Source organism: Bidens hawaiensis, unplaced genomic scaffold (genome assembly GCF_021521415.1).
Source record: "Bidens hawaiensis isolate Kalapana, Puna unplaced genomic scaffold, B.hawaiensis_p1.1 tig00054289_1, whole genome shotgun sequence".
Taxonomy (NCBI): domain Eukaryota; kingdom Viridiplantae; phylum Streptophyta; class Magnoliopsida; order Asterales; family Asteraceae; genus Bidens; species Bidens hawaiensis.
This window is the reverse complement of record NW_027499800.1, coordinates 7,513-18,297: the sequence shown is the minus strand read 5'-3', so window position 1 is coordinate 18,297 and position 10,785 is coordinate 7,513. Positions and strand designations below refer to the sequence as shown.

At 30.8% G+C, this 10,785-nt stretch overlaps 1 pseudogene across 1 annotated transcript; it reads right to left on the bottom strand.

Annotated features, from left to right (window-relative positions):
* Positions 1-1,651: 1,651 nt before the first annotated feature.
* On the bottom strand, positions 1,652-8,692 carry LOC143600561 (LEC14B protein-like; annotated as a pseudogene). The gene is made up of 9 exons (XR_013147497.1): positions 8,188-8,692; positions 7,081-7,200; positions 6,847-6,939; positions 5,946-6,110; positions 5,787-5,864; positions 4,532-4,707; positions 3,087-3,245; positions 2,925-2,985; positions 1,652-1,872 (listed from the first exon to the last, which is right to left on the bottom strand). The product of XR_013147497.1 is annotated as an LEC14B protein-like (transcript).
* Positions 8,693-10,785: the final 2,093 nt, after the last annotated feature.

Here is a 10,785-nt window from a genome sequence, read left to right as displayed (position 1 = left end):
AAATCATAAGTGTAAAGGAACTATTAGGTAAAAAAACTTAAAAGCAAAAACCAAGAACATACGGTGCTAACTATTTATTCTAGATGGTTTCAGTTGATATCATAATCTAATCGAGTATGGGGTTCGATGCATGGTGCATGAATCCGAAAAAGGAACCACCAAATTTATTAGTTAAGCGAGTGCTTGCTTATTATCAATCCAACACCAAAAAATTGGTTCGGGTTCGATTCCGACTTCACCAAGATACGAAAATGAAAATAAAACTTAAAAAATTCAGTTTCTAAGTGAAACCCATGTCTTAATTAAATACAATTTAGTGTAAATGTCAAAAATGGGTTTAAGCGAGTGTTCGGTCCCGTTGGCCCGGAACATTATATTTGATCAAGTCCGTCAAAAACGGGTTTAAGCATTTAAACTGGTATTAATCATAAGCCTGTGATTTTTATTCGTTTTGGCGTGACTGATTTTGTGTTGACTCGACAAACCGTTTATAGTATGCTACCTAATCGTGCCCATTACACCCTAACTAGTTTAGTTAAAGATCGTACGGTTGGTGTTTAAGGCCAATGGTAGGATCAATATATGTACATGAACCAATTTCTAGGACATTATAGTTTACCTTAGTTTAATTCAACAAATCCGCAATCAAACTTTTAAACATTCTTTTATAATCACATAAAATATATAATACTAACTGCATACTCCTCAGAGATAAGATACCATGTTTTCTTAGCTATTTAGGTTTTTACAATACTTAATCGACAGGCTTTGAGATATGTTTGACACGTTCTCTCAAAGGGTACACCATGTGCTTGCATGTTGACTAAAGATGGATACTCAATCTCACATAAAAATGAGTTTAGTATCTTAATCCTAAGAAAACCTTTATTCAATGTTGCTGAAAGCAAATATTGTCTAGAAATCATTATATCCATTAAAAATAATAACTTTAATAGAAATTTTCCATACTTTCTTTTCGACTCGTAATGTTGAAGCATTGTTTTATATTGAATACTTTGGAATAGCAAAGCTATAAAATTGCATAAATAAATGAAACAGCGTATAAGAGCATCCTTATGATAGAAAAAAGTTAGTGATTTTTTTAAATTTTGCGGAACATTGATTGCCCCCATTTATTTTTTAATATTCGTTAAATTGGTTGTGAGTAGAGGAGAGGGAAAACTGTAATAATAAAGACATAAAAAATATTATTTAATTGAACATAAGAGAGAAATATTGTGATTTTTAGTATAATTATAGAGATGGAGATGGTAAACGGAGTATGAATGCTCTAACATATACAAAATAAAATGTTTTATAAAAAAATATTTTAAATGTTAAATATTCATAATAGTAGTGCAAGAAAAGATTTGTTGTTGCAATGAGTAGGAGTAATGTCTAACCATATCATTATAGGATGTGAAGATGAAGCACAGACTAGAGTATATATCTTTAGGCACATTATTATACATATAATTATTAAAAATTCAGTTATTCCTGTGACAGAAAAAAAATTGTCTATATACAATCTTTTGTATGGAAATAGAATGGAACAATTAGACAAATCACAAAAGATTGGTGGTGTATACTACTGTACTGCACAACAACAAAGTCAATTCTTTTCCTTATTATCTTATATATTATGAAAACAAAGACTTGCATATTTTATTTTGTAGATTATAAATCAAAATATTGTCTTCGAGGCCGACTGTTATTCGCTTGAATTGGGTTCTTTCCGTCACCAGGGAATTCCCACTTTGCGATATCTCCATCAAATGAAGAACTAACGAGCATCGGATAATAAGGGTGCCAGCTGCAGTCCCGTACGGTTGACTTATGGTGCACAAGTCTTGCAACCCAGGCCCCACTCACCTGAAAATGGTTAAAGTGTACCGGTTACAATGGAAACGGGTCAATTCAGGTTGTATTTTATTAGCTTACAATATCCTGAATTGTTTTATATAGAAGAAATTATCTTATTATGTAACAACAAATGTGTTCTTTAATCATATAACTCATCGTCTCATGCATTAAGTATTTACAAAACCGGTCATCGGTTTGATTACTCTTTACTTGTAAATGGGCATATTTAGGCTATGTTTTATCTCTAACGGGTCAAACGAGTAAAAAAAAAGTAGGTAAAAAGAGAACGGCTACATGTTGAAGGTCACACAAAGTACACTTTTATTACATAAAACATAGGGGTGTGAACGAGCCGAGCTGAGCCGCTCGTGAGCTACTAGAAATTGGCTCGTTAAAAACTTGAATCGAGCCGAGCTTAAATAGTTAAATGACGCAAGTCCAAGCTTGAGCTTTTATTGAGGTTCATTCAACAAACAAGTTTGAGTTGGGCTTCACATATCGAGCTCAAGCCAGCTTGCAAGCCTAAATGAGATTTTTATTTATCTACTTTCAATTTAATATGTTTATGTAATAACTATTATTATATATAAAATTATTATTAAAATAATTAAATACTATATATATTATATAAAAAAATTATAATTACACACACATATATATGCAAATTATCTTATTATTTAGCAACAAATGTTTTATTTACTTACGCAAATAATTATAATAAGTGCATATAAATTAAACAATTAAATATATAGTAGATAATAAATGATCCGAGCTCGAGCTTGAAAAACTACTCAAGAGCTGAGCTCGAGCTCTAATCAAGCCGAGCTCAAGCCTTAATGGGCTCAGGCTCTGCTCGTTTACACCCCAAGAACCTCCTAAATAAATTTATCATTAGAAAATAATTTGGACAGAAAGTGTTTCAGTCAACCCAACAAAAGAGTGCCCGCATTGACCCCTCAAGTATTTGCTCTCTTTTGACTTTTTGAGAATCATGATAACTTTGAACGCGGATTAATGTAATATGATGAAAAAAAATGAAGTTTAAGGAGTGTGATACTTACCAAATCATAAACATAAACACAGGAATCATGAGATCCAGTATAAATATACCTTTGGCCAGTACTGCAACATCATAAACAAAAAATCAGTTAAAGTTCATATTAAACGGATGTGAGCATTATTATAATTAAGATAATCTGGCTAGTTATAATTGTTGTAATTACCTAAATTCTGGTAAAAAATAGCAGCGTATGAGTGTACGCAATACCGAATGACCTTTATATGTGGCAACCGATTGGTCAGATGGATGTTTTATATTTCGTGCCCTAAGTGGGTAGTCCATCCATCTATAGTCCCATTCATAATTCCTGAATCCAGGAGTGCTGAAAAAGAAAAAATGTATATATATATATGTATTATAATTATAAGCATTCATAATGTAACTCTATGAACAGACTTGAATATCTAGATGAGCCCGACTTTGAAATAACCTTTGTTTGGTTATTTTAGACATATATGTAACCTGGTTACTACACAGTAACTTGTGACATCTATGTAATCATAGAAGTACTTATAATAAATAGTATTACTAACCTCAAATAATATTAAATATATAAAACAAACAAATAAAATGATTGCTTTTTAGGAGTTCATGAAGGTCTAAGATTTTTGGAGTTTTGAAGAGAACCAAACCTTGCATATAAACACATGTAAAAGGCGTTCTTGAAAAAAACTCATATTTGTAAAAAGAAGTTACTTCAAAAAAAATAAATTATTTTTATAATAATGGTTTCTGCATGTGTTTATATGCAAAGGTTCGAAAAAGATTATGTAAAAATGAGTTTGTTTGCATGGAAAAACGAAATTTTATGTATTTTTAACATGTAAAGCACATGATTCTGCGGTTCCCCACTTTTTTGTGGTTCCCCGATGATACTTGAAAACTTTTCGCAAACCACCTTTAACAATAGATTTTCTTAAATTATATTCTTTCATTCCTTTTACATGTTTTTAGTATTTGCCAAAACCAAAAAAAGATAAAATATATATGTAGCTCGCGGGAAGTGCTTATATGTAGCACGTAATCTACATATATATACGAGATACATACATATAACTTCACGAGCTATATATGTACTTTCTCAAGCTAAATACTAACCTTATATTAAAAAATATGAAAAAAATAAAGTTTTCATGGTTTTCAAGTTAAAGGTGGATTTTGTCAGAACCCTCACATACACACACACACACACACACAAAGTGCGCACATGTAATTTGAAGAAAAAGGTCAAAGAGTCAACAAATTCCAATTCGGTTTGGTTTGAAACAGAAAACCGAATCCCCAACAGTCCATAATCAAACCAAACCAACCTGATTTGCTTAAGAAAACGAAGTTATAAATACAAATCCTAACATTTTATACTAACAAAATAGAAATACAAAATCTGATTATTATATTCTAATATTGTTCCTGCGCATTTTAGAAACCCTTTTCCATAATACCCAATCAATTCAACCTTTGGACTCACATCAAAGACATTTTACCAAACAATCATTTTTCAAATAAACTACTGCTTGTATACATTTTTTTATTGCTTCTAAAAATATAGAACTCTATAAAGATAATGTATCCGTTTACAAATAAAATGACAATATTGTATTAACATACCGAGGCGCATTGGATGACATTTTTCTGATATCCCAAAGCTTAATAGTCTGATCTTTTCCATTTGAAATAAAATAACGACCATCATTACGACTGTCAAGAAATGTAATTCCTTCTAAATGCCCCGTGAGTATTCCAACTAGCTTTCCTTTTGATCTGAAGCAACGTCTGTCCCAAACCTGAAAAATCATTAATATTATTGTTTGGTATGCTTTAGTATACACACAAACTTAATTAAATCTGTAAATGAACGTTAAAAAATTATAATGCCAATATTTTTTTTAATTAAAACTGTGAGAAACAATTAATCGATTGGTCTCTTTATTTATATTGCATACTATTAACCACATATGTATATGTAGTTTAATATCTCTAATATGTGTATAATTTAGTTTTATAACTTTAATATCCATATTAATTAAATTAAATTAAATCTGTAAGCAGATGTCAAAAAGTTTTTTAGTGCCAATAATATTTTAATATAAAACTGTGAAACTATTAATTGATTGGTTTCTTTGTTAATATTTCATACTCCTAACGAAATTTCTATATGTAGTTATAGAAATTAAATTAAATCCATATAAATTAATTAAATCCACAGATGTCAAAATGTTTTTAATGCCAATAATATTTTAATTAAAACTTCGAGAAACAATTAACCAATTGGTTTCTTTATTAATATTTCATACTATTAACCACATATCTATATGTAGTTTAAAATCTTTAATATGCATATAATTGAATTACATCTGAAACAGATGTCAAAATGTTTTTTAATGCCAATAATATTTTAACTAAAACTGTGAGAAAGTATTTAATCAATTGGTTTCTTTATTAATATTTCATACTTTTAACCACATACTTATGTGTCTAATAATATTTCCATATCAATATTTCATACTATTTTTATTTTACAACTAAATGTTTATACACTAGTTTTAGTTGTTGCATGGTTTAACAAAAAAATACATATATAAAATAAATTTTTAATTAACTAAAAAGATCACATTTATGTGATTAAAATCTAACAATATGATTACAAAAAAAAATAAAAATAAAAAGCTTTACTCGTATTTTAAAAAATGGAAACATAAATTTAGTTGAAGGATAAAAATATTAAAGAGTCTGGTGTCCTTAAAGATCAAATGAACAAAAAAAAACAGATTATACTCTTACAAAAAAGAAGTCTAAACGCAAAAGTAGTTTGTTATTAATTATAAATATATTAAATTTGGATAAAAACTATTTAAAGATTTACCTTACAGAGATTATCATCACTCCCAGAATATATTAAATTGCTGGCTTCATCAGCAAAGCACACACTGTTTACATCTGCCTGCATAAAGCAACAACATACTGCAATAAGTTAAATAACTTATTGCACATAATCAAAAATTTGTAACAATTGAGTCATTACCGTATGCGCTTGAATTCGAAGGGAAAGTTTGTTTGCTTCAATATCATAAACATAAATTGAATCATCACTACTTCCAGCTACAAGTTCTTTACCATCATTAGAAAATTTTACAGAAAAAATTCCAAATGAATATCCTGCTTCATCATCAGCAGAAAATTCTAGGCCCTTCATGTACCTACTGTGAAGTTACAAATCACAATTATGATATATAATCAAACACTATTTTTACACTGAAAAAACTGAATCAATCAAGTTATAAAATTATAAAGTGCAGCTTGCAGCATACTAAAACTTAACAAACTATTGTTGATACTTGATAGCATACTGAAGAGAAGAGAAGTCTGTTTAGAACAGGATTCTGTAAGCGCACTGAATGCTCAATGAACCGTTTGGCGGGAAGTTCTTTTAAGCTTGTTTATTTAACAAACAGACGAACATAAACAAAACTATTTGTTCATTTAGTTAAACGAACGAGCATGAACACATGTCTTGCTCATTCATTTATGTTATGTATGTTCGTTCGTTTGTGCTAATTTCTGTGCTTTGTTTAAGTTCGTTTGTTTATGTTCATTAGTATATTCACTCAAATTTGTTAGGCCCATTACAATTTAGTGTAGTTTTATGAAATTAAAATATCACAAATTATAGTTTAGTTTTATTATTTTTTTAGGACCGACACATTGTTGTTCATATTTACTTTTGTTGGTGCTAGCTCAGTTATGTCCATTCATCTTGTTCAGTTATCTTCGTTCGTGAACCGTTCACTTATACTATTAACGAACACACATAAACAAACACAAACATGTTATTTTCTTAACGAACAAGCAAGGAAACCATTGTTCCGATTGTCTGTTTGGTTAAAGTTAAACAAACGAACATGAGCACGCTCCTAAACAGAAACAGCATTCATTCATACCGTGAGATTTGCATGAGAATCTGTTCCAGCAGATCCAATATTAACAATGTTGACAATAGGAGACATAGTTGAATAAATCTGCAAGGTCCAATATGATATGTAAATTTACAGAACAATAATATGTAAATACAAATACTTCACTTCACTTCACTGCTTGAATTGGATGTGAATCACTTTTAAGAACAAAATTGAAAAAGAAAAAAATGAAAAGAAACTCACCAAGAAACGTTTATCTGGTGAAAGAGATGTATCCGTAACCGTCCATCTCAAGCTTTCAGCAACAATATTCTTGTGAAGTTTCCACCCCATTTCAGTATTATATACTTTAATGTGGCTTCCCTGTTAAAAAGTACAAATTTTACCAGTTTAGAACATATGTCTGTACACGAACTACACGTCCAATGAACCCAAAATTTCGTTTTTAGTAGAATCGGGTTTGCTATTCAAAAGGGGGTTGCGGCACAGCTTGTTGCCCATTTACCTGCCACTTTATTGTAATCGTTTGACTGGTTACTTATATAAATTTTATATACACATAAAAATAAACGAATGAACACAAACATAAATTTTTGTTCATTTAGTTAAATGCATGAACATGAACACATGTTCCGTTAGTTCATTTATGTTTGCAAATGTTTATCTATGTTCGTTCATGTATACATGTCCATTTCCGTATTTACGTTCGCTTGTTTAAGTTTGATCGTTTATGTACAGGTTTAAACTCTTAGGCCCATTAAAATTTAGTCTATTTTTATTAAACTAAAATATCACCCATTAAAATTTAATCTAGTTTTATTCATTTTGTTTATTAAACTAAAATACTACCCATTACAATTTAGTCTAGTTTTATTCATTTTGTTTATTACCTTAACTAAAATATCGCCCATTAGAATTTAGTCTAGTTTTATTCATATGTTTATTAAACTAAAATCACCATCCACCACAGTTTAGTCAAGTTTTATTCATTTTAAGGCCCAACAGATTGATATTCACGTTTATTTTAATTGGTGTTTGCTTAAGTACGCTTGTTTATATCCGTTCATTTGCGTCCAGTTATTTTCGTTCTTTATGTTCATTTAAGTTCGTGTAGCGTGTTGCTCTGAAACAATTAGGAGCTTCTCTAGGTCGTTTATACTATTGATCAACAAGCATAAATGGACATGAGCACATGCATTTTCTTAATGAACAATCACGAACAAGGAAACCCCATCCGTTAACTGTTCTTGTCAGATCATTTGTTCGGTTTTAAACGAACAAACACGAACATGCTCATTCTGTGTTAGTTCGGTTCGTTTACAAGCATACAATCGAGGTTAACAAGAATACCTGAAATGCAGCAATGAAAAGGGAACCGTCATTTGAAAACTGTGAGACATAAGCTCGGGTGGTCAATTGGTCAACAATAGAAGGACCCTTAACAGGCAAATACTTATTAAGCATATGAGACCGATCAGCAGAAGAAAACCTCCCTCGACCGGAATAATTCGCTTCTCGGCGCGCTAACATTTTCACAGGGGAAACGTTAAGCTCCTCCCTTCGTGGAAGAACCCGTTTCAATCTATCATGTGGTTCTGACCTCAGCTTTGTTAACTGAGCAACTTCAGGGTCCACATCAGCCTGTGATGAAGACTGGTGGCTGCCATTATCATCCCCCACAGGTGAAGATTCGCCATCAGAATAATCGGGGTCGATTTCTAATCTACTTAAAGCATATCCCATATCACCTATTAGTGTGGTCCAACCCCTAAAGTACATTATAACATAAACACTTTGTAAATGATTGTAGTCTTGCAAACCCTAATTTTTATAACATCCCAAATTTTCAGCTAGCAAACCCTGCAAGCAAACGGATTATATGATCATATCATGTCCCAATTCTCAAAAACCTAATTTACGTTTATTAATATGTCATAATAATATACAATCTAGATATGATTTCATCTTACAAAAATTAAAGAATGCACAATGTAAGTTAACTTAATCTTAAACATCAATTCATAAATGATATGGATTCAATACAAGAAATTGATCACAAACAACTTTAAGTTTATTAATCTATCATAAAACTCAATCCACATATCATTTTATCTTAGAATTTCAAGAACGCATAGTGTAAGTCAACTTAGTCTTAAACATCAATATTCATTCCAGATTAAAACCGATATGGAAGTGGATCACAAACACCTATCACAAAACTCAATCCAAATATCATTTTTCAAGGGCGCGTACTATAAGTCAACTTAGTCTTAGTCTTAAACATCAATAGTCATTCCAGATTAACAAATGATAAGGATTGAATACAAGAAACTGATCACAAGCAACTTTAAGTTTATTATTAATGAATCCATCATAAAAGTCAATCTAGATATCATTTTAACTTAAAATTTCAGATAGATAGATTAAAAAATGATAAGGATTTCAATACAAGAAATTGATCTGATCACACACTATATATTAATCTATCCTGCCACTGAATCACTCACATACGATCAATTGACTGCTTTGGATTAGGTTACAGAAGTAGAAATAATTAATGAAACGAAGCCCTAATGAATTTACATGAAGCGTAATGATTACTATCATTAATTGAATGAAACATACATACATGATCAATAGAAATAGAGAATGAATGAATGAATTAACCTGCAACAACTGAGTGGAGAAGAGAATGGAGATGTATCGCCTATGGAGGATTTAATGGACAACTCTGACTGACTAATCATAATCATAATAATCTTCGTTAGTTGGCGATTGTTGAAAATTGCTGCCTCTGACTGCTATCTTGTGTTCTAGTCAAATTCTCTTTTTCTTTTCTTTTTTTCTGTCTTTCTAGATGCATATGATGTTAATCAAATAAAATATTATATTATAATTTCTATTTTATCTTTACCCTTTATTACTACTAAAATATAAATTTTTGGTTGTTCAATAAGACTTTGTGTAGCGGGGCGGTCGGCAAAGGACGATCTTTTGGAGGAGCACCAACGCGATATGTATGTGTGTATATGATTTGTGTGGAAATATTGGGCTACAACACCATTAGAGTATCCACAATAGAGAATACTTGGGGTGTTTTAAGGAAAAATGGTAATATGGAGGAGAGATGGTATGATTAGGAGGAAAGATAGTGTTGAGAGATTCTTCTGAAATAATACATGAAGAATGTGTTTGTTAGGCAGGGGATGCGAGAGGAGAGAGAAGAAAGATGGTGTTTTTGTGGGCCAAGCGTCATGTAAGCACTAAAAAATGCTCACAAAAACACCATCTATTAGTGATAATCTTAAAGCATTCTCATCATATCCCTCATAATCTTACGAGGGGAGTTTTGTAAATTATAGGGTGGGGTCTTAAGTGACTGTGAGTGTAAATTATAAGATGGAGAGAGAAAATGTAGTGATTTTTTGTAAATTTAGGGAAAAATGTAGTGATTTTTTTTGTAAATTATAGGGTGGAGAGAGATAACTATAAGGATAAAAGTATAAAAAAATATTATTTAATTAAACAATAGATAGAAATGCAGTGTTTTTTTAGTGTAACTATAGAGATGGAGATGAGGGATATGTTGAGAATGCTCTTACACCCCTAAAACAAATAGCCTAATAGCTAGTGATTTCATGGCCGGGGATTTGGTGAGGGGAACGGTCCAATTATGCATAGTTGGTTTGTTTTTGAAAAAATCAGCCGGTCGGGAGCGGTTGTGTGGTTTAACCGGTAACCGGTGGTAAAGTTTGGACTAGCTTAGCTTCTTTATACGAGAAACTCAACTTTTCATATTTCCAAGATTTACAACTATATCAATATAATTGTTAATCTCTTTTAAAATTATATTATTTAGTAACTATATCAATATAATTGTTAATAATCTCTTTTAAAATTATATTATTTAGTCTTCAAATTTATAGTACGAGTGTTCCCTTATTTTTA